Source organism: Lepisma saccharinum, chromosome 27, assembly GCF_977018435.1.
Source record: "Lepisma saccharinum chromosome 27, izLepSacc3.1, whole genome shotgun sequence".
Taxonomy (NCBI): domain Eukaryota; kingdom Metazoa; phylum Arthropoda; class Insecta; order Zygentoma; family Lepismatidae; genus Lepisma; species Lepisma saccharinum.
In genome coordinates this window covers 33770200-33795755 of record NC_139255.1, presented here as the reverse complement: position 1 = coordinate 33795755, position 25556 = coordinate 33770200, and the positions used below count along the sequence as shown (strand labels likewise).

Genomic DNA, 25556 nt, shown 5'->3' with positions numbered 1-25556 from the left:
ACGGCTTGACTGCACGAATTTACAATTTTCAGGTTTTGGTATATTAATTTCCAATCTCCTCGCGGAACACAGTGTGTGAACCACTGGATTACAACATTAAAAAGAACACATTGCAGACACTCAAATGTATATACTAGACTTCCGGTGTTGCCACAGAGGAAAACAAAACAGTTATCATAACTTATGGAATATCCCTCAACTTAACACACATCCAAGATATTTATCGTAAAGTGTGTGGTTTTCTTCCATCCTGTTGAAAGGCAATTTGAAACTCCGAGATGGCGGTTTTCCCTTTTGCTCAATTGGGGCACAGGTATTAGCTTCTACGTTGTTCTGTGGTTTGGGATTATTAAAAGTTATCTATGAAATTATACTGAACCACCCCCTTCCAAGAAAGTGAAAAGTGATCGTGTATTTTCGTGGGTTTCTTGCCCCAAATGCGCAGATAAGATAACATAATCTGCCCGTTCTTTTGGTTTCCACAGAATCAGAAAGTCACAATTCATGTGAGTTTCACAATAACCTCGCTCACAACAAAACTCCTCCATTCCCAGAAAACCGCTTGTTTACATTAGACTCGCGTCAATGGTGACTAGCGTAGCTCCTCCTAGCTCGTCGGTTCTATTATTACTTTACACGAGGCTGAGGTAATTAATAAGAGGTATGAACCCATATCCCCTTCGCTGGACGCGCACACTGCATAAATGCATGCGCGAGGACAACACCAGCCCAGCGGGGAAGGCAGGCAAGTCAATACTCAGGCCGAGACGTGATGACGTCACAGCACCGGCTGTGTTGACGCGAAAGGGGGGAAGGGTTCGGTCAAGCAGCAAACCGGCGAGCCTCCAAGTGGCGGCGATAACATGAAGAAACATTTGGTTTCTTGCCTAAGCCAAACGTGGATACACACAGTGCTTCTTTCCCCGTGAGGTAAACGTGTGCGCGCTACAGTGATCCAGAAATGCGTACATCGGAAAGTACGACGTGATCGTCAATTGTTTGCCGCAACGTAACAAGACAGCCCAGTGCATTTCAAGTCAGTCCGGTGAGTAATTCCGATAGTGTATCGTTGCACAACACGTGCATTTGACGTTTATTGTTGTGGTGTTTGACAGCAATAGTAATATTACATAACACTTTTTCCTGTTTCGTGATATTATGATAGAAGAGTATATATTTCACAGTGATGGTGTTCGGAACCATTATGAGCATATTATTGAAATGCTTTTTAGATTAGAATGAAACAGGAAGTAGCTTTAGTAAGCAATAGGTTTACTTACAGAACATCTATATCGGACGTTTAAATCTAAAATTAATTTAAGAACTTGAACAATAATTCAGAAAAAAAATATGGGCCAGTTATTATCTGCCTTTCGATTGTACGTACAGTCACGAACGCTTCTGGGTTGTAACAATCTCTAATTTTCAATGGATTCTTTAGAACCCAGAAATGTCCGTGACTGTACAGTCAACGGCAAAGATAATGGTAAGCAAATTGTCCACCGCTTTTTTCATTACTTTTATATTCTACATAATGTGTTGTTTTAAGGAATGAAACTATGTTGGTTAGAAGCAGGCACTGTTGACGTCTTTATTTCAATTCATTGTCATCACATTGTGTAAATCAGACCGAATGAAAATTGTGGTGGACAATTCGCCTACTGTTTCTTTCACGGTTGGGTGTACAAGAGGAACAAATATGCAACGATCAAGAAATATCGATATCATGACCCAGAACAATTGATTCGGTTTATTTTACTACGCGTTTCTGCCACTTTTGGGCTAATCGCGAAGATGAAGATAAGTAAGTGATGATATGATGAAATTCATGAAGGGGCACTCGCAAAGAACACCCATGTCCAGGCTTGGATTCGAACCCGAGACCTCTGTAAACGTAGCGCGCTTCCGCCCCTGAGGCCGGCGGAACGGAAGAATTAGGAGAAACCAAATGCACGATTAAGCTTACTATATCTATGGAAGATAACAATTGGAAATGTGAGTAAATTCCTTTAGTTAAATGGTTGAAAGAAAGCTATGGATCTAGAATTGAAAGTAATATCTTGAGTCTTCTTGATCAAAACAATAGGTATTTTTGGAACATGCGTGTAAATCAACAACATATTAGTATTATTAGAAGACAACCTTGCTGGCCTCCACACATTTCAAAAATAATGTAAATACCTGACACGTTATTGAATTGTTAATTAAAGGGGGGATATAATTAACCCAGACTAAGGCTGGAACTACTTAGGTGTAGAGGGGGAATATCCTATGCATCCTAGTGTTAATTCATACCTAAAAACAGCAGCCATTTCCTCCTAGTTTACTTGCACGGTAACACAGATTAGATTTGATGCTGTTAGAGTAATGTTTCAATTAAAGGATTCCGAAAATAGTGTTCGAGATCCGTTGTTTGCACGCTTTAACTTCCTTCTTGGTGCAGCGAACATGATGTGGTGGACCATTGCTTCATGTAAGATATGATATTTATTGATGTTTAAGATACAAGCCCTTGGGTTGTGCGTATCCTACAATATTGTTATATAATATACGTGCACCCCATTGATCATACATGTAAGAAACTTGTTTATGTTGACTGTTCACAGGAGCCACGGTAACCGTTGCAATTTCAACAAATTTTGTAACTATATGACCTATTGCACCACGGTTCCGGTTCAACTTCAAGTGCACTAAGCGGACAAATTATTATCAAATGAAAGGCAGGTGGCTCAACACCAGGAAGTAAAAAATCTGTAGCCCACCGAAAAATAGTCTTACCCCAACCCTCCAGGGACTTGAGAAATTATAGTAGAGGAGCTCACGCACACATAAAGGGGAAACGGAAGGACATAGAAGAGAGGAAGGGAAGATTAACGAAGGAAGAGAAAGAAAGATAGCAGAGAGAGAGGAAAAAGGGATATAGAGAAACAGAGGAAGAGATAACAAAGGGAAAAAGAGAGTAATGGAGGAACGGAAATAAAGAAATATCAAAGGAAAAGGAGACAGGAGAGAATGAGAGGAAGAGATAAGAAAGGAAAAAGATATAGGAAACCTATGAAAAGAGAGAGAGAGAGGGCAAGAACGAGATATCAAGGTGAAGGAAAGAAATTGGAAACAGTGGAACAAAGAGAAAGAGAGAGAAAGCAAGAGATAGAGAAAGGAGGAGAGAGAAAGACCTAGTAAACAGAGGAAAATAGAAAGTGGGGAAGGGAGAGAAAACAAAACATAGAGAAACTGAGGAAGTGGGGGAAATAAGACAACAAATAGAGGAGAAGAAAGCGAGAATAATAGAGAAAAACAGGAGAGCGAGAGAAGGAAAGAAAGAGGTAGAAAAAACATGAAAGAGAAGCAGAGATCGAAAGATAAAAGAAGAGAGGAAGAAAGAAATAGCATTAGAGTATAAAAGCATGACCACTGAAGCAGAATCTGTCCACCCTTTGAACTCAACCGAACGAAACACTCTGGCGTCGTCATACTAATGAAATGGTAGGGAACTCAAACACGTTTCATACCCATCCTGCTCAAGACTTGAGAGTTCATCAGGTTTGGTCAAGCCCCAAGAAATGAAATCTAGGTTCCACATATCTCGTGAGTGTTCATGCTGTGCGTTGACCGTGTTGTGCAATATGCAACTTCCACTATTTTTTCTTTCGTGATGCATGTAGCAAATTTCTAGCCAGACTACGCAAGCAATTCAAGGTTTTCTTCACGACGAAATTAATCCCCAGGTTCTGCAGTTCGCTTGCAAATGTCACAAAACATCCCCAAACTTCTCAGACGAAATTGGTATATTCAGGTCTTCTATCACCAATCTGAAAGATATTGTAATTTGTGAAACAGCTGTAATTATCTTGGCAGTGTTTTTTTTTAAAAGTAGTTTTACTCCTCAGTTCCACACAGTACACCCAGGACTGCATTTTGCAGACTAACGAGGATCTGGCGTCTGTGTTTTGTCCTTATGTGTGCTGAGTGCCCCTTTACAGCCTAGGCTTTTAACCGAAGTCAGAATGGTTTAATATTTTAGTTAACGTGGGGTAAGATAAGGGGCAGGACCCCGCATAACGTGACGGGTGCCAAATAGCCCCAAATATTCAAATTCAAAAATTAGTTTTACTATTGTTTCTTTCCGGTTTAAAATTGCTTCTGCTAAAATAGAAATTTCTGTTACTAATTAATAAATAAAATAAATAAATCACGTGTTTTGCTTATGTTGATTTTAACCATAAAGAAATAAAGTTATACGAAGGACTCTTTTGATTGTTACCACGAGACGAAGTGTGATCTGCGTAACGGTGGCGCAGTGGTAGCGTCGTCGCCTTATAATCAAGAGGTCCCGTGTTCGATTCCCGGTGAAGGCACATAGTAGGTCCAGTCTCAATTAGCCTCACTGTGCATAAAGTAGACTTCAAACACCAACTCAATCAATCAATTGAAGTCTGGTCTATAGTAACCAGCAGGGATGGTATCGAGACGAGAGAGAGAGAGATTTGGTAGCGTCTCTGTCTCGTTTGGACTTGTAAATATGTCTCGTCTCGATCTCTTCTCGAAATATACTGTACAAACAACTGTATACAACGTGTCACCACCAGAGATGATAATTTCAAATCAACCTCCCTCACCCATCTTAGGCCCGCTTTACACGAGAGTGTTTTTCCTTAGCATTTCTAACATTTATGCCATGACCAAAATGCTACCATGCAAAGTATGGCATTTCAGATGCCATGCCATATTTCATGGCATTTCTATTTCCGTAGCATTTTTCGTAGCATAACCAATCAGAAGCGACCTCTAGGTCACGAGTGCAGTTGTAATGGCGGCAGCGTGAGATGTAAACAACGTATCACTTCACATTTTTAAAACACGATAACTATTCAACCGAGAGGAATATCGCTTCGTATTAAATGGTTTTAGGTAGAGAAGAAAGGCGCTGACAAAATACATACTTTACAACGTTTACTGTACACGTATGGAAGAATATTTTAGCTTTTTCTATTGTAAACACCGTGCACTCACCATAGACGATGTAACTCGACGTGCCTTTCGTGCTGTATGTATTATACATTGTAATTGCAACAGCTAACGGAAATGTTCCATGAAATGCACTATCTGCTATAAGATTTTTGGAAGCATTTACGTAGCTTTCATGCTAGTCTAAAGCCAACTTTACGGAGGGTGGAGTCTGCTTTCAAGAGGTTTGCCCTCCGGATGGTGAACACCTTTGCGATCTGTCTGGGTATTTCAGGAGAAATAAACAATAAATTTCGTGCACAATGTCTCCATCTGCCATGATACCTGTGGCTCGTGCTAACAGTATGGCTGATTGTTCCAACTGCGCCTTTGATTGATTTTGTTATTTAACGTCGCCTTTTCTGGAACTTTTGGCAAATCGCGACGCTTAGGATGAGTAATGAATTGATGAAATGAATTAAGGAACACGAACAAAGAACGCTCAGGCCGGAATTCGAAGCCTGAACCTTTGTCGTCGTATTGAGCTGTGCTAACCAAATGTGTTCAGTGTCGTCTGATGAAGATTTTCCTCATTCGCAAGAATAGCCCCTTACCCTCAAGCCCTCTCCCTTCCTCACCCTCACAAGCCTTGCGGAGGGTGAGGTCTGCCTTCATGAGTGTTGCCCTCCGGATGGTGAACACTTCACCACAAGAACTTACTATTAGGACAAACATTTCTTGATACAGTGTTTTTGTTCGACGCCTCGTCCCGACGCTACGAATCCTACCAAAACTTTATTATCCTTAATATATATGCAACTACGCAGAACAGGTTCACAACTGCCACTGATGGATTGACTTTGCAATTACATCTTAAATAAATGGGTGGATACCCGGTTGGTGTGTCTGAAAAAGCCACATAGTAAAGTAATGTTCACGTACAGTTACCGGCAAAAGAAATGGAACACCTAGGTCCTGATATATTGGCTTCCCTGCAAAGCGTTATACGTGTTGCCTAACTATACGGCGACGTCTCAAGATATCAAATGCCACACTTTCCATTGACCACTCAACGTAAATCACGAGCTTATAGAAGTAAAAATATGCAAGAAGCAAATAATTATTCAACACGATCTTATTTCCTTTCAAATGAGAAAGGAATAATTCTTCTGTGTTACCAAGTCACCTCAATATATAATTATAGCCCTGAGTTGGTCCCTTGAAATTTGGAAATAGGAGTTGGATATTGTCTTAGAACCAGTGTCATGTGTGAGTGACATCTATACTTGGCTTTTTAATCCCATGACTGAGCGGATGCCGTTCACATAATCGATCAATTTTACGTAGAATCTCACTTTACATTCGATGTCCTATTATATTAAAAGTAAGTTCTTGCTAATCCGATCTCTGTTGGGGGGAAAAGGTGCAAGCCGCGAATCAGAAGGGTTAATACGAGGCCAGTAGGCGCTGTGACGACCACGTGTGAAATATGTTTTAGTTTATATATTTCAAAGTGATCGGACTGCCATGAATAAACGAGACAGTATTGTACATTCTGATCGTGTCTTTTTAGTATTTTCATACACAGTAAACTTGTAACATTATATGTTAAAAAATATAGTCAAAGCTTCCTGGGCCTATCCGAATGGCGCAGTGGTAGCGTCGTTGCCTTGTAATCAAGGGATCCCGGGTTCGATGCCCAGTGGAGGCTAGTGTTGCCCACGGGACGAGACGGGACAGGCTTTTAAAAATTCGAGACGAGACGAGATTGATCATGTGTCCCGAGACAAACGAATATTTTCGAGACGAGACAGCATTTCCACGAGACGAGACAGGCCAAAGTCTCGTCTCGTGGGCAACACTAGTGGAGGCACAAGTGGTTCGGATCCCACTTTAAACTGTAGGTTCAGTCCCGATTAGCCTTACTGCGCATAAAGTGGACTTAAAACACCAAATCATTCACCAATCAAAGCTTCCTGAACTCTCGCAAATCTCACTTTCATCTGGGCAAGAAATGGTGGACCGCATTAGTAAACATTCTTATGTGATTTTTTCGAAGATATAAGAAGCATTAATTTTGTATTATTAGCGAGTCATTTCCCATAATCTTCCTCAAATATAATCATTCTTTCACATTCATAAACCCGAAGGTTTATTGCTGCAGCCACACGAACTTGCCATCTGTCCGTATCCGGTCTTGACTACCTTGCTAATTCCAGGGGTTCCGGGTTCGAATCCCGGGCTTTTAGAGTGTCTTCATCAATTTCATCATATCTAAACTCGTCCTCATCTTCACGATTAGCTAAAAGTGGCAGAAAAGCTAATTAAAACAAAAAATATAATGAAACAAACCTTTCGAATTTCCTTGATGTCTATCTGAACATTGGGTCTCTCCGATGGCGCAGTGCTAGCGTCGTCGCCTTGTAATCAAGGGGTCCCGAGTTGTATGCCCGGTGGAGGTACAGTGGGATCTATGAGTATTACCGTGCAAATTGTCCATCACCATGTTCGTGCACTTTAGTTGACCCAATAAGAGCTTCAAGAATTAAAAGAAAACTCAAAACAAGCTGTTGACAACTTCTGCACCAGCATACATAAAATATCATCGCTTTAAAACACACAGGATGTGTGAGAAAAATTAATGAAATTAGTCATGGACAATTTGCACGTTAATACTCATGGATCCCACTGTACATGGCACAGTGGTTCGGATCCCTCTTTAAACCGTATCAGGGTGCGAAATCCTGGGGGAAACAGGGGGATTTCTCCCCTACCAACAATCTAGGTCTCAAAAATCCCCCACCAAAATTTTTCGGGGGAGAAGAGTTTTAGTTACAACAAAAGATAAATAATTACTTTTAATTTCAAATATACTGTACTAAGAATAATATCGAAAACATACACAAATTAGTGTAGTTGTGAAGGTTCAATGTTTTTTCTCTCGCAAGAGATTATTAACAAATTACATAAACACACACAATATAAGCAAAACAAGAATGCAAAAGAATTATAACTATGAAATCTAATTGATTTATATTAACATAAAGCAAAAACCAAATAAAAACTCCATAATTTATTAACATCTTTAACCAGTTAGTAAAGCAAGTGGTTTGCTACTTTATAATATCTGATATACTGTATTTAAGAGTAACATTTTTTTGTGTAATTAATAATAATAATATATTTTTAATTTAGTAATTTAAAATTGCAATTTATTTGTACTTTTAATAACATTATAAATATGTATGTCGTATATGAGGGGAAGGGGAGGGGGTTTGTAGATTAATATATTTCTCCCCTCCCCCGGTCTAAAATGATTTCGCACCCTGTCGTAGGACCAGTCCCGATTAGCCTTAAAAGTGGACTTAAAACACCAATTCAAACGAAGCTCTTATCTGAACATTGTCCTTTGTCTTATCTACAAGGACCCAGTAACCCCTATTCGTGCCATGCCAGTGTAAGGCTTGTTGGTTTGACAAGTCTTAACAACCACGGGGAAGTTATTTGATTCATTATAATGGAGATACGCCTGATTTTATTTTGCCATAACGTACCAGTGTCTCTTTTTAAGGTTACATGTTTTATACAGTCTGGTTTTTCCAACGAATATTACGTAATCCCATCTGGCCTTGGTAAAGAAGACCTGGTCAGCGACCTTCCCTTGGCATTCGGAACTCCGAAGGTGTGTGTTGCAAGGGGAAAGCTTGTCACTGGTGTCACTTCCTTTGAATTCCATAATGTCGAAATAGTTGCTCATTCCTTCGGTTGATGCACTCGTCAGCATTGAGAATACTTTGCGAGTTCAAACTATTTCTAACACAAAAAAAAACATCTTTGTACTGGATGCGAATTAAATAGAGACCACTCCCATTAGGCCAAAAATTACAAAAAAAAGTAATTTTCATCCCTGTTAGAGACGATTTTATCGCCACGATGCAGCAATAATAGTCACCTTACCAACAATTTTTCCCCAAATGTAAATTGGTTCACAAAGTAAGGATCGTTTCTTACAAGTGTACAACTATCCATGTATTTTGATCGCCACTCAGCTTACGATAAAAAAATCCTCAACAATATTTCAAGTATTTGATATGGTTGGTTAAAACAAGGATTGCTAAAGGTCCAGGAATTTTAATTAAATTCAATTCCGGTCCAGGAGAAAAAATCAGTAAGCGTAAGTGGGTTCTGGACCATAAAGAACCTTTTTAGCTGTAAATTATTTCAATTCGGTCCAGGAACCTTTTTTCCGGCTCAATTGATATACGGTCCAGAAACCTTTTTTAAACTGAATTTAAATTCGGTCCAGGAACCTTTTTCAGGCTCAATTTAAATACGGTCCAGGAACCTTTTTCAAACTAACTAACTCTTTAGCCTTCTTAAACTCGAAGGTTCATGGCTGCAGCAACACAGGCCTTCCATCTGTCCCGATCTTGAGCAAGATCTATATACTCTTTTCCATCCTTACCGATTTCCTTTAGGTCCATCTCAACGTTGTCCCTCCATCTTCGTCTTGGCCTTCCTACAGGTCTCTTACCATCAGGTTTCCCAACAAGAATCTTGTAAACTCATCTTTCCTCTCCCATTCGTGCCACATGGCCTGCCCACCTAAGTCTTCTAAGTCAAGGCATTCCAGAAAAAAAGGTTTCTGGTCAGAGTATGTAAAAAGTTGTAACTTTTCTGCCTTCCAGACCAAGTTTTCATGATTTAATTACTCTAATAATATCTGGACATGAATACACAAATTATGTAGTTCTAATTATGTAACCTTCTCCACTCACCTGTCTCCTCATCCATTTTAGGTACAAATATTTTTCTAAGGATATTATTTTCAAATACTCTCAATTTATGTTCCTCTTTCAATGTAAGGGACCAAGTTTCACACCCTTATAATACTACAGGCAAAATTACTGTTTTGTATATTTTAACTTTTAGTTTCTTAGATATTAAACGAGAAGACAAAAGTTTATGAAGAGAGAAGTAACGCATTTCCTGAATTAAGCCTACTTTTTATTTCCTCTTTAATATAATTTTCACTTGTTAATATTACTCCTAAGTATTTGAAACTGGTTCAAACGAGTTGTTATCAATAATTAGATTTTGATTATTAACTAACACTTGGTTTCGGCCTGTAAGCATATATTTAGTTTTCTCTTTGTTAACTTCCAAACCTATCTCTTTAGCAGTTTTGAAAAATATTTTAGCATTATTCTTAATTGTATTTATATAAGGGTTTTTATTTTTTCAAACTGAATTTAAATTCGGTCCAGGAACCTTTTCCCAATGAAACAATACGCAACTTGGACCGAATTTAAATTGTGCTAGGAAAAAGGTCCCGTTCCTGCAACGGAACCCAATAAAACCTATTAGAATTTATGTGTTCCTGGACCATTAACAACCCTGGTTTATACAGCACAGTGCGAATTAGGCGTTTTAGCTTTTTGGGGGAGATGCACACTCAGTGACATATTTGTGACTTTATTTTGGGAAGTATCTTTCTTGTTTGTTATAACCTAGGCCATTAAACTTATGATAACATTTACATGTAATTTAGAAAAACAGTGTATTTACATTCTAACAAAACACATACACGAAAAGAACTATCGAACGCCGAAAACTTGACCAAACTTCTATTACCAGGTTCAAAGTTAATGTCCATTTAACCTACGTACAAGTTTAATACATGTTCGGCGAGGTTAGCCAGTTGGAGACTGGAGTCCTCCTTTAATCCACAAGGCTGCATGCTTTTCGGCAGGGAAATCTTGGATGACTGGACCATAAATGGACATGAATGACATGACAAAACATGACTTTTCAAGAAGCAACGGGCTAAGTGTGAGAGCCCAAGAAAGCTTAGGTGATGTGAGCTTCTCTCTGTACATAATACGTGACAAAAGATGCATTGACTTAAAATTGTACAGCAAGAAATTGGCTAATATGCGTGTTGCTAAATGCAATAAAAAATCATGAAAAATAGAATACAGTAGAGATCAACATGGAACATTGTTAATGAAATTAGTGTTAATAATGATGTGAGTGAATTGCCTTGTGAACATATATACAGTATGATGCATGACATTCCCCAAGGCTAAAAGTTTAATACGTATTTTATGTGGAATATATACCAGGGACGTTTTACTAGTCACACTGAAGAAATATTATTTGCATCATATGAAATTATCTCTTTCTTATACAAAGATTGGCGTTTAAGAGTGTCTGTGGCGTACTCAAAAAAGGAGTGTAAAAACCAGTCGCTTCCCTTTGGAAGTTTTCACACCGAAGTGACATGCGACACGAGGCACATGACTTTTGGATGGATTTGATTTTTGCTATTTAGCGTCGCTTTTCTGCCACTTTTGGCTAATCGTGACGATGAGGATGAGTGAAAATTGATGAAGGGACCCATGCCCAGGTCGGGATTCGAACCCGGTACCTTTGGCGTCGGTACATGTCTCTTGGGAATGATCTAGAAGCGGCACGTGTCGCTTCTTTCAGTGTGAAACCTCCCTGAGACTAACCATAAACTTTCAATGAGTCCAGAAGGAGAAGCGTTAGGCACATCGTGCGAGAGAAGGTCTTTAAACCCACACTGGTGTTTTAAATGATAGCAAGGGCAATGGAATTGAGGTCCCAGCACCATGTTGGCGGTGGTCGATGTCCATATGCATTACCAGGAGCAAGGACCTTTGTGTGCGCCATGTGCACGAGGGTGTCTTCGCTCTAAACGAGGTGAAATTGCTAGTGAGCCAGTTTTGGACAACAGATACTGCTGTGTGAATGTACAAGGGAAAATTGAGGTCAACGGGGTAAGTGTGCAAGCACAATTATACAATTGTGGGCATTCTCAGGGAAAAACCAACACTGCCCTTATCTGTTGTTCAGTGTTGCCAAGTACGCCATGTCGTTTTTCCTTGTCCTTTTGGAGGATTTGTTGTGCAATATTTCTACCCAAGACAAGGTGGGTTACCTTTTCACAGTGTAGTTTGAACTTGAAGATTTTTTACGAAATTATCCGCGAAAGAAGTTTGTTTGTTAACCTTGCGCCAAGGTACGGTAATTGTGACTGGGTCTACATGTTTGTTTAGTAGGATGCGAGCTTCTTCAGCCAGAGTGTCGACCAACATAACAAGTCCAAAATTCATGACCTTTTCATGACTTTTTATTGACCTTCTTTCGTTTTTCTTAACCTTTATTTATTCGTATAATTAGGTAAAGTCCGAAATTATCAAGTAAGGAAATACATATTTATTTAATAAAAAAAACAACAACTAATAACTAACTTTTCGGCGGGTCTACCAAAACCGGCCAGTTAAGATGGAAGCTAAAGCTGTATTTAACAAGAGAATTAGACTTGCTTTATCTATGAATGCATCCTGAACTGGATTTGGAAGACTGGCGAGGCTCTGGCATAGTATAATCTTATGTGGAATTCGTGTTGTCGTCCCTGTATAATATCTGTGATTGTTCCTTCACCCATCATCCTCATCTTCGCGATTAGCCAAAATGGGCAGAAAAGGGAAGTAAAATAAACTAAATTTTTGACCAGAAGTGTAATTCCTTCGTGACCTACTTGTTGATTTTTCATGACTTTCTTGACTGGTAGACACCCTGTCACCGCATCCCCAACATCAAAAAGGCCACTTTAAGCAGAAATAGGCTAAACTGGACTTGATCTACAGTTGAAAGTGGGATCCGACCTCTGCGCACTGTGCCTCCAATGGGTATCGAACCTGATGCTTCTTGATTGTAAGGTGACAACAAGAGCGCCCACAAAGGGGGCCAAGGAGGCTCTTACGCCCCCTGAAATATCTGGAAAAAGTTCATGTAACTTGAAATTTTATCAATTATATTGTTTTCTGTCGGTTACAAGTGTAAGCTACCCAATTAACTGCCATGTCCAACAAAATAACGGGAGAAACGTTTTCACGAGAGACCAAAATCATGTACGTGTATGTTCTGTCGTAACTAGAGGTGTGTGGGACGGCGAGAAATCGGGAGCAGTTTATCAATTATAAATATATATATATATATTATAAACTAAAGGAAACACCCCCCTTGAAAAAAGCCCGCCTAGTTTCAGGTATACCTTTAATAAGAAACTAGGATGTCAGGTCCGCTGAATGACGGTTCCACGTTTATTTTGTGTGTGAACTTTGTTTCCCAATATTTTAATTACAATGATAATGACATGATTTTTGACCATACTTGTTTCCAGAACAGGTCTGGTTTACATAGTAATTCGTATTATTATTAGTTGGGTAGTGCAAGAGTAATAGGAAAAATATGAATTCAATTTTACAGCTTACTTAATTTAGATGTAAGGTTGGTGAGGAAGTATTAAATACCAAGAAATGAATTTGCATTTGGAATTTATAGATTTAAAGCTGATTCTTTTTAATTAGATTTGATTATAATGTCTACAAGTTTCGTGACAAGACGTGTTAAGGAGGATACTTTTGCCATCAATAAAGTGATAGATGTTCATGGAAAGGAAGCAAGGCGGATCCAGTTTCTATTTACATAGCGGACTGAAGTCTGGACTTATCAACAACGCCAAAGTATTTTCAAGCAAATTTCTATATGATTATGATTTGTAAAATAATAATAACAATAATCTTGGCCACCAGTCGATCAATACCTAAGCCTTATCACAGGTTTTGTAATGTCTGTATATGTCATTCACGTACTTTAAACCCAGGGACGTCGTTAGGGGGGGCCGGGGGGGCACCGGCCCCCCGAAACGTTCACGTGGTCCCGACAAAATGTTCTACATTTGCTGAAAATTTTACTTTCATGACAAATATTGCAAAATAGTTTTTCAGTATTTTTTTTCTTTCAGTTAGAAACACTGTTTTTAATTTGAGTGGCACGAACCCAAAACCACATTTCATTCTCGTTGTCCTGGTTCTAGCTATAGTGGATGTCAGTGTACGAACCTAGAACTTCGTTGTTTCTCGGAATTTTGAGGGAGCGGTCTTTCCACCCCTAGCAGTCGCAGGTCAACAACAGGCAGGGTTGGGCGTTGAGTGTTGCCGTTGCGTCCAAACAATGTTTTCAGCTTGAGTAGATTGAAGAACGACCGCTTGTGCCGGGGTAAACCACATATATGCAAACAGTTACAACTGGTCCCGAATCAGAGCGCAATACACGCTAAATAAGTATACTGGTGGCAGGATGCCTCATATCTCCAGGTAAGTAGTATTATTCGCACCAAATATCTATTCTACTATTAAAACAGTCTAAAACACGCAACGTGTTAAAAGTAATTATCTTCACAAACTGTACGATTTCTCGAGTCGCATATTTTTCTCGATATCGTGAAGACCGATTTTGAGAATCCTCCTTAACTAACGATGCCTCCCCGATTGCGCAGTGATAGCGTTGTTGCCTTGTAATCGAGGGGTCCCGGGTTCGATACATGGGTGGAGGTACACAGTGGTCCGGATCTTACTTTAAACTGTAGGTTCAGTCCCGATTAGCCTTACTGTGCATAAAGTGGACTTAAAAACACCAACTCAACTCCTTAACAAACTTTTCGAAGAATCGAAAATTTAAACAAGAACAAGTAAATACATTTTTGTAATTTTGAAGTAACTTATTATTATTATTGTTATTATTTTGGGTATTTTTGGTTCGTATGAATCTGCCTCACACAGTAAGCTTATTTTGTTGAGTCAAGTACAATAACAAACCCTTGCAATGAGTCACTGGAAACACATGTGAGGTTGCACATATATTTAAGCATCTATAAATATATAATAACCCGTGGTTCGACAATCCCGGAAGGGCCTTGGTCTATCTCCCGACTGCCAGTCCCTCCCACAATCCTACCTAGAGGTGTGGAGATCTTTAACCAGTAATGGGGTGACGTGGGGTGAGCACGTCGAACCCCCAACCGTTATAGGGAATATTCGTAAAGAATAATTATATTCTTGTGGTAAGGAGTCGTTGTCATTTAACAAACTTTATTGATTTATTCCATCAGCATTATTTAAAATGTAGTGCCATACTGAACTTACCAACTTAACAATGGCACATTGATTGCTAAATGAGGCATTTTCCTTGTGTTGCAGAGCAGGTTCAGTTTTTGGAGTACCGTTCGAAGAATTTTGAGAATATTGATGTTTTGTCAAAGGGACCACCCCCGAATAAATATCTGTGGATGTTTTACAGGTTTCATCGTATTTAAGAAGGTAATTTTTCCGGTGCAACTTTCCTCCGTACAACACTCAAGCTGAAAAGCAGATTCATAGGTGCAACGACCTTGGCAGAAAGAAACTCTGATTGGCACCATGTTGACAAAAGACTCAAGAAGTCCCGCAACCAAAAGAACTCGAAGCGCTCGGATCCTACGGTGACATACACTTTGGTTGAACACAAACGGATGCATTGGTAGGAAATGCAGTGATTTTATGGGCCGTCCCTTTCTGGGAAGTCGGGGACCTTTTGAAAACACACTTTCCCTTCATTCACACCAGGGGGCCTAAGCCAGGTCACCCCTTCTCACAAAATCTTCTCTTCACCTGGCTCTGGTTATCGGCCGCGCCGAAACGCACTGCAGGTAGCTAGGACTTTCTGGGTTAATTACTTTAAGGTTTAGCATGGACATAAGCTTTTCAAATTGCAAGAGACAAAATTCTACTGTTTGTCTCTTTTCTGGCGGGAGATGAATGACAAAGATGTCGCGGTTCCTTCAGTTTCCCACACTCAACCCTTGTGCTCATAACCTGCAAGGAAGGGACTTTATATCCTTCCTTGGTAACTTTCCACTCATTTTCAAGGAAACATGTGCTTCTTTTTGCCCTACTGTGTTGATTGGTCGACAATTGATGACTGTCAGCTAGTTCGAAGAACAGTTTGATCCAAGAAGTGGTTTCATAGTTAGCTTCTGTAAAGGTGAGATTCCGGTAGGATCACGGAGTGCTTGAGATCTCATTTTCATGCATTGCGAGTGAAATTTCGATTGATTTGGTTCATTTTACTTTGCTCATCTGCCACATTTGGCTAATTGCGAAGATGGGGTTGAGTGATGATATGATTAAATTGATCAATGGACACAACAAACACCCATGATCAGTCAGGAATTCGAACCCGGCACACCTGGCATCGTAGGACGATGTCCGAACCACTCCGCCACGGGGTTAGGCGAAGTGAAATTTCGAGTGTGAAGCTGCCAGCTCGTTTCTCTCTCGAAAAAATTGAAGTAGGATCCACTGATCGACCAAATGTCCAACACATTGACTTTCTAAATTGGTGCCACACAGGAGACCGGGTTTGACTCCCAGGGCGGTTGATCTCACATGTGATGAAGAATAAGTCACATTTCAATTAAGGAAGGAAACGAGGTATGTAGTCAACTTTATATAGTAGTGTGCATGCTCTAGAAATAATACGTTTCAAAATTCTGCATATTTCGTGATTTTTCTTCATTTAGCCTCCACCAGGGTTGTCAAAGGTACATCTACCCATAACTTCTATGGGTTTTATTGGGTTCCGTTGAAGGACCGGAACCTTTCTTCTCGCACAATTTAAATTCGGTCCTAGTAGTGTATTGTTCCATTAAAAAAGGATACTGGATCGTATTTAAATTGATCCGGAAAATATTCCTGCACCGAATTTTAATTGATCCTGGAAAAAAGGTTCTTGGACAGTGTTTAAATTCAGCCGCAAAAAAAGGTTCCTGGACCGTATTTAAATTTTACCGAAAAAAGAGTTCCTGCACCGTATTTAAATTCATACGGAAAAAAGGTTCCTGCACCGAATTGAGGCCTAGAACCCATTTACACTTGCTGGTTTTCTCTCCAGGATGTGAAATGAATTTATTTACAATACCTGGACCATTAACAACCCTGGGATTGTTAAAGATTAGGGAACGCATACATTCTAATTTGTTCTATAGGATTCCGTTATAGGACCGGAACATTTTCTCTCGCACAATCTAAATTCGTACCAAGTTGCGAATTGTTTCATTTCAATATTGAACTTTGACCCCATTTAAACTGATCCGTAAAAAAAAAATGTTCGTTGACCGCATTTAAATTATTCAGGAAATAACGTTCCTGGACCGAAATTAAATTCATTTGAAAAAAATTCATGGACCGAATTGAAAACGTTACAGATGAAGAGGTTCCTTACGGTCCAGAACCCATTTACGCTTCCTGATTTTCTCTCCTGGATGGGAATTGAATGTATTTAAAATTCCTGGACCTTTAGCAACTCTGGCCTCCACCCGCAAATGCAGACGCTGTAGCTGCTGCTTAGGCGGGAAAGTTGACTACACATACAAAAAAAATTAATCCAACGTTATATAGCGAATAATTATTATGTAAGTAACTATTATAATAGTTACTTACATAATAATATCATGAAATATGGAGAGCCAAATTACTTATCAAGCATTTTCTGTTATTTGCCTATCCTAGTGGGAGCGAAAATCTTTTGCTCTTGGTGGTGAACTCTGTTCCTGCAAATTCAAGACTGCATTTTCTAATTTTCATTTCTATTTGGGCCGACAACTCCGTGGTGGAGTGGTTGGCAGGTTACGCTAATGTCCCGTGTTCGAATCCCGGTCTGAGAATGTGTCTTCTTTCTGATGGTCCTTTCATCAAGTTAATCTTAACTCATGCTCATCTTCACGATTAGCCAAAAAGTGTCAGAAAAGTGAAGTAAAATGAACCAAGTCATTCAATAATTTCTATTTCGTTATTTTAGGCCGTTTTTTTTCACCTCTTGGGTTAAATGCGACGATGAGATTTAATGATGATCCGAAGGAATAGCGATGCGAGACATGATGCAACCACACCTGTCCAAGGTCCGAACCTTGGACCTCTGGTTTCGTAGTGCGTCATGCTCATGTTTCGGGAGTGGAATCCGTTCAATGAAAAACTATAAAACTAGGGTGAAAGAAAACAAATTGTACTGTGCAAAAAAGCCATGTTTAGGTCCTCTAAAGAAAACTACAGTTATTCAGTAAAATTAATTTTGAAGGACAAAGCCTCCGAAGTGTTTTTCCATTCGGTGACGCGTGGTTATCACATCGAGTCCCATCTAGTTTTGAGAGTGGAATTCGCTTACATATTGATTTCAAGTAGCTTCTCAATTGTCTTCACGGAAAGACTACAGCGCAATAATTTGAGCGCGCGGAAATTTTGTTGTTTCTATTGCCATCATATATTCAGTTTTGCACGCGCAAAGAAGATTACTTTTAAGAAACTAGATGTGTGCATAAAATTTCATATATATCTTCATCATTCTCCAATGAGTACAGTACGACGCCACATGTCCCATAGAATAGTGGTTAAGGGTGTCGGCTTGCACTAAAGGCCACCGGATTCTATTCTGGTATAAACAGCATACATGGGATGCCTATCTTGAACTCATTACACAAACATTTCATTTTCGCACCGTTGTCATACTTGAGCACCTGATTCCAGCACCTTTTTATATCTAAACTGACGGAAGAGTGTTTTCTGTACTTCTCAATTTTCTTCGAGCAAATTTACAAATCTAAGGAGTAAGGACTAATGAAATTGTTCTTGGTGTCTCAAAAATCTGACATAAGAGAAAATACATGGATTTTTAAAGACTGTCTAGAAATTTTTGGGGGCTACAGGAGAAAATAATGTTCTCTTCCAACAAAATTTTATATATATATATATATATATATATATATATATATATATACACATACTGTACATATACTTATGTAGGCCTATATGGTATATTGCTTATATGATCTGTTGTAAGAACGGCCCTAGAGGCCGAAACACGCCCGCTCCAATAAAGTCGATTTTATTATTATTATTAATAGTTTGTTAGTTTTTAATGTGGTTTGATAGAAAAAAAAATCTTAAGTTTTGGGCCCACCGAACTGATCAACCTAGCTACGTCCCTGTTTAAACCAAAGAATGTCAACACAACGCGGCGGCCACAGGCAGACGGCACGAAAGCACGTATGCAATGATTTCTTACGCTCTCAAATGTGAACCCGCGACCGGGAATCGAAACCGGGACCTCTTGAGACAGGTTGCGTTAACATTGTATGTATTTGCATATTTGTTATTTAGCATCGCTTTTCTGCTACTTTTTGGCCAATCGCGACGACGAAGTCGAGTGATGATATGATGAAATTGACTAAGCAACACTCACCAAGAACTTCGGTGGCGATATGGAAAGTCGACAACTTTACGTACTCGGCCATTCAACCCGCAGAGGTTAATAGCGACAGCGTTGATTGATTGACTGATTGAAGTTGAAATTTTGGGTGCGTCAGCACTTAGGCTATCTTATCCCCCCGTCACATATTGTGGGCCCATCCCCTTACCATAACTGTAATGTCGTATAACTAAAATGTTCTTACTTGAGGCTGTAAAAGAGGCAGTCAGCAACATAAGGACAAAAGGCAGGACAACACATACACAGCCCTACAAGGTGTAGGTCCAGTCGGCAGAACCTCGTTAGTCTGCCAGATTCAGTCCAGGATGTACTGGGAGTACTGCGTGGAAGATTCACCCCTTACACCCTTCAAGATAGCGTTGCAAGAGCTTTAACGCAATAGGTATCTTTCTTTATTGACTTTTGTATAACCACATACTATTCGTTGGAATGTCATCACTTCGCACTGACAGAGAATTGCGCTGCTGTTTCTGTAGTATTATCTCAAACTGGCAAACAATGATTATCACGAAGTGCATCGTTGATAAGAATTTCACTTGATTCAAATGATCTGACTCCCCTCCAAGTTTCCAAGTGTTTGTCACTATTGTATGACAGTGTTTGCACACTTAAACAGAATTTTATCGACCTCGTTCTCCTCAAATGTTCTTCCGCATCGGCTTCCAGTTTATTTCTTGGCCTTCCTTGGGATACAAAAATGGTTTCCATTGTGTTATTCTTCAAACAGTTTGAGCTTCTTCCATATCTTCGACATGGCCAAGCTACCTCTCTCATTATATCCCTTTGTCAGTGGCGTATACGGAGTCAATATCTGGGCTATCTCACTATGTCACGTGGTCCTAGGCTATGAATAGAAATCAGGTTGCTAACTCCCAAGAAATCAGGTTGCCAACTCATAAGAAATCAGGTTGACAACTCCAGATTCAGCATCATCATCTCACTGGTTATGAATAATAATAATTACAATTTCTGATCGATTTTTCTCGTGAATTTTATTCACTAGACTTCAAGCTTCGCAGATAGCCTAGCTAGCCTAGAATATAACTACTGCCCTTTGTTTTCTCAATGTATGGTGTTCGCTATTCACAACCTGCAAATCAGGTAAATTTCAGTTTGTTCCTAGTTCCTAGACCGTATTTAAATTGATCAGGAAAAAAGTTCCTAGACCTTATTTAAATTGATCAGGAAAAGAGTTCCTAAAACTTATTTAAATTGATCAGGAAAAAAGTTCCTACACCGTGTTTAAATTGATCAGGAAAAAAGTTCCTAGACCGTTTTTAAATTGATCAGGAAAAGAGTTCCTTTGCCGTATTTAAATTGATCAGGAAAAAAGTTCCTAGACCGTATTTAAATTGATCAGGAAAAAAGTTCCTAGACCGTATTTAAATTGATCAGGAAAAGAGTTCCTAAACCTTATTTAAATTGATAAGGAAAAGAGTTCCTAAACCTTATTTAAATTGATAAGGAAAAAAGTTCCTAGACCGTATTTAAATTGATCAGGAAAAAAGTTCCTAGACCGTATTTAAATTGATCAGGAAAAAAGTTCCTAGACCGTATTTAAATTGATCAGGAAAAGAGTTCCTAAACCTTATTTAAATTGATAAGGAAAAGAGTTCCTAAACCTTATTTAAATTGATAAGGAAAAGAGTTCCTAAACCTTATTTAAATTGATCAGGAAAAAAGTTCCTAGACCGTATTTAAATTGATCAGGAAAAAAGTTCCTAGACCGTATTTAAATTGATCAGGAAAAAAGTTCCTAGACCGTATTTAAATTGATCAGGAAAAAAGTTCCTAGACCGTATTTAAATTGATCAGGAAAAAAGTTCCTAGACCGTATTTAAATTGATCAGGAAAAAAGTTCCTAGACCGTATTTAAATTGATCAGGAAAAAAGTTCCTAGACCGTATTTAAATTGATCAGGAAAAAAGTTCCTAGACCGTATTTAAATTGATAAGGAAAAGAGTTCCTAAACCTTATTTAAATTGATAAGGAAAAGAGTTCCTAAACCTTATTTAAATTGATAAGGAAAAAACTTCGTAGACCGTATTTAAATTGATCAGGAAAAAAGTTCCTAGACCGTATTTAAATTGATCAGGAAAAAAGTTCCTAGACCGTATTTAAATTGATCAGGAAAAAGTTCCTAGACCGTATTTAAATTCATCAGGAAAAGAGTTCCTAAACCTTATTTAAATTGATAAGGAAAAGAGTTCCTAAACCTTATTTAAATTGATAAGGAAAAGAGTTCCTAAACCTTATTTAAATTGATAAGGAAAAGAGTTCCTAAACCTTATTTAAATTGATCAGGAAAAAAGTTCCTAGACCGTATTTAAATTGATCAGGAAAAAGTTCCTAGACCGTATTTAAATTGATCAGGAAAAAAGTTCCGAGACCGTATTTAAGTTGATCAGGAAAAAAGTTCCTAGACCGTATTTAAATTGATCAGGAAAAAAGTTCCTAGACCGTATTTAAATTGATCAGGAAAAAAGTTCCTAGACCGTATTTAAATTGATAAGGAAAAGAGTTCCTAAACCTTATTTAAATTGATAAGGAAAAGAGTTCCTAAACCTTATTTAAATTGATAAGGAAAAAACTTCCTAGACCGTATTTAAATTGATCAGGAAAAAAGTTCCTAGACCGTATTTAAATTGATCAGGAAAAAAGTTCCTAGACCGTATTTAAATTGATCAGGAAAAAAGTTCCTAGACCGTATTTAAATTGATAAGGAAAAGAGTTCCTAAACCTTATTTAAATTGATCCGGAAAAGAAAGGTTCCTGGACCGGATTTAAATTGATTAGAAAAAAGGTTCCTGGACCGAATTGAAATACTTTAAGACATGAAAACGTTCTTTACGGTTCAGAACACATTTACGCTCATTGATTTTCTCTCCTGGACCGGAATTGAATTTATTTAAAATTCCAAGACTTTTAACAATCCACCCTAAAAGTCTCTGCAATGTTGCGTTTGGGTCATTTTTATTTGAAATCTACTTTGTTTGGACGATCTCCTACACACATCAGTGGTGAGACGACCGTGACGACAATCCAGACGGTTGCTCACGTTTGACTGTGCAAGATTGCCGACTCGGACAAGTTACACCATGCAGATTTTTATTTAGTTCCCTGATTATTATGTCTGCAAAAATTGCATAACTGATGGGATTCTGTACGCAATGCAATATACACATATAATATGCAAAGCATGACACACCAAAGTTTACATAATCCCGATTGTAATGCTCCTTGGGTGATGTTTTGTCATGTTATGGATACCTGAAAGAATGCAGCAACAAATCAATTTAAAAAAGAAGGTGACTGGGTAATCGACGTTATGATCATCATATCGATAATTATTACTAGGGAAAGGATTTTAAGGCGCAAAATTATGGTCGGGAAAGTGAAGGTTCTGGAAATGTTTTCAACAAGAAGGTGCAGATAAAATGCCTTTATTCAGGTGCAAACCAGTTACATTAACATTCTTTATCGCCGCAACCGAATTGCGCACAAATCTCACTGACCTGTTTTGCGCACAGATTTTGATCCAACGTTGCCACTCTGATAGCTTTAAAGTCTGTGCGCAAAGCTGTTTTTTTTCTTTAGACAGAAATTAGGAATAAAATAGTAAATCTCTTAAGGATTAAATAAAAAAATATAATTTTAACTGTAAATGTAGCAAGTCAAGATACAATTTTGATACCAATTTACATAATACAGTAAGTCACTATTGATGTTTTCAAGATACAATTTTCATACCAGTTTACTCAAACTCAAAAGTTAGGTTAGGTTAATGACTGCACAACAAACACTTCTGTCAATCGAAGCTCGTGACCTTCGGTATAAATACGGAGATACACCGACCATTACATTCTAGTCAACCAATCAGGTTCATCCTCTATGCCTATCTATTGCTACCCTTCCAGCAAAAACACGTGTAAGTCCACACACACACACAAAGAAACACAACATAAGTGAGAACGGCTTGAGAACATTTTACATCTGACAACATCGCCTCATTTTTTTGTGCGCAATCCTGTACATTGTGACAGCTTGTCAACGGCTTCTCAGATACCACTGATAAAACCGGAAAAGTGTGCGCAATCCCGCTGTAGCCTTCTTTATTCAATGCTGTAGAAAATAACACAATTAGTAATAATTAGATAAAGTAACCAGTATTTAGGAAGTAAACGTGGCATTTACTGGGTTTTAACTAACGCTCAACATTTCTGTTTTCGAATGTGTCGCTGACGCTTTGAGCTCAGCGACTGACATTATCTTGCTACATTATCTTGGGAGCTATTGGGGCTGCAATGATTATACCGGGTGTCCCAGAAGTCTTTGTATGAAAACAAAAATTAACTGTATCCGCTATATGCAACATAGACATGAAAAAATGGTACCAAAATGTTCGGAAACTATTCAAGTTTTATTGGCAATAGGAAAGAAATCAATAAATCTCCACGTGAGCACCCTTGGTAGCACGGAGTACATCTAGTCGAAATTCAAATTTTCGCCATGTATTAGCCAACATCAAAGGAGGGATTGATGTGATGACTTGGGTTATCCGTTGTTGCAGAGTTGCAAGATCGGATGCAGGAGTTCTGTAGACATTGCCTTTCACATAACTCCATAGAAAAAATCTAAAGGGGTTATGTCTGGAGATCGTTCAGGCCACGCCGTCGGTCCATCTCGACCAATCCATTTTCCAGGAACTGTCTGTTAAAGGTAGGAACGAACCTCCAGACTCAATGTGGCGGTGCACCGTCTTGTTGAAAGATAACATCTGGGTGGTATTCTAGCAATTGAGGAACAGCAAACAATTGCAACATGTCGAGATACACTCCAGATGTTACGGTGTCCTCACAGAAAAAGAATGGTTCGATTATTCTGTCATGCAGCAGCGCGCACCAAACGTTCACCTTCGGGTTGCCCATGGTCGACTTCCTCACCTCATGAGGGGGCTCTTTACCCCAGATACGCACGATGTTTGAAACTGTCTCTGCACTGTTTTTTGTGACCTGCTCTCGTGAAACCACAGGACACACTCAGCCTTTTTCTGATTTGTGTACATTTCCGGTTTGCTGGACACTGGCACTGCTACACTACTGGAACGGTACAGAAATCTGAAACAAAAAAATCTTGAATAGTTTCCGAACATTTTGGTACTATTTTTTCATGTCTATGTTGCATGTAGCGGATACAGTTAATTTTTGTTTTCATACAAACACTTCTCGGACACCCGGTATTATACCATTCTATAGCTCTCGTTCTGCCCTACAAAATGAGACTATAGGATATTATGTAGCTGCTCAAGAAGAGGGAAAATCGTTTATTTTTCTGTCCAATTTTTTAACAAAACATAAAAGAATACGAAGGAAAAAGGTGCTAAAGCATCAAAGATGGCGCAAAAGGGATATAACTGTGCTAATATCACGAAAAAGTGCAACAAAGGGTGTTCATTTTACTTGATTTCATGTCCTAGAATACATATCCCGTCCCAAATTTACAGACATCTGCTAATGAGGATTTGTCTCATTTAGTCTTTTAGTAACTTTCCAAAGATTGCCATTTCCCTACAATACACCAGCGGCCATCAAACCGTGGACCTTTCACACCAAAATCGAGAGCGTTAACCGCTAGCCTACGCTGGGAACATGCCTCAGCCAAAAGGCTCTCTCGCTCAATTCGCAGTTAGACAGTGTTGCCGCAATCAGATAGCACAATTTTTTCACACAATTTTCCCTTCATCTTGAAAAAAATGCAATATTGAGCACAAAATGTCATCATATGTGTTATCATTCGCCTATCAAGAACATTAATTAGCCACAAAAATACATATTTAGATTGATAAAATATGAGAATTTTTACGACAGCAGATAATATTTGGTTTATACATCCATTATGTTACTACAATAATTTTGAAACGTATAGATTGTTCCTAGGAAAACATTAAAATGTTATCACTGTTCTTTTGAGGAGAGTAAATTTGTCTTTTTGCTATAATATCTGAGAACGATGTCTTCAAATTTCCCTGTACTTTAAATATTTTTCATAAAATATTTTTTCTTCCTAAAATTTTATCTAAATTTCTATTAGCTGAGGGAAATTTCCTTTCATATGGCAACACTGCGTTTGGACATAGTTTTAGTAGTTCTGGATTTACCTTAAACCATAGGTTCAGTGCTGTGTATTTGTATTTTATTATTTAACGTTGCTTTTCTACAACTTTTGGCTAATCGCAACTATTAGTATGATATGATTAAATTGATGAGACTCATAAACAACACCCACACCGGAATTCGAACCCGGGAATTTCAGTGGCAGTATCGACCAGCAAACCAGCAGTAGGATCAGTTAACCTATCTAAGAGTAAAGAGAACTTAAGATTTTCCTGTTAGCAACGGTCTCAGCATGTCCAAAATGTCATCTTCCAAATCACGTGC

At 38.7% G+C, this 25556-nt stretch overlaps 1 protein-coding gene across 1 annotated transcript in view; it reads left to right on the top strand.

Annotated features, from left to right (window-relative positions):
* Positions 1-813: 813 nt before the first annotated feature.
* The window catches only part of LOC145980038 (oxidative stress-induced growth inhibitor 1-like), a 175061-nt gene continuing 150318 nt past the window's right edge, over positions 814-25556 (top strand). Inside the window, exon 1 of the mRNA XM_083113016.1 lies at positions 814-1045. The gene's annotated coding sequence lies outside the window, so the exon portion shown is untranslated. The remainder of the gene's footprint in view (positions 1046-25556) is intronic.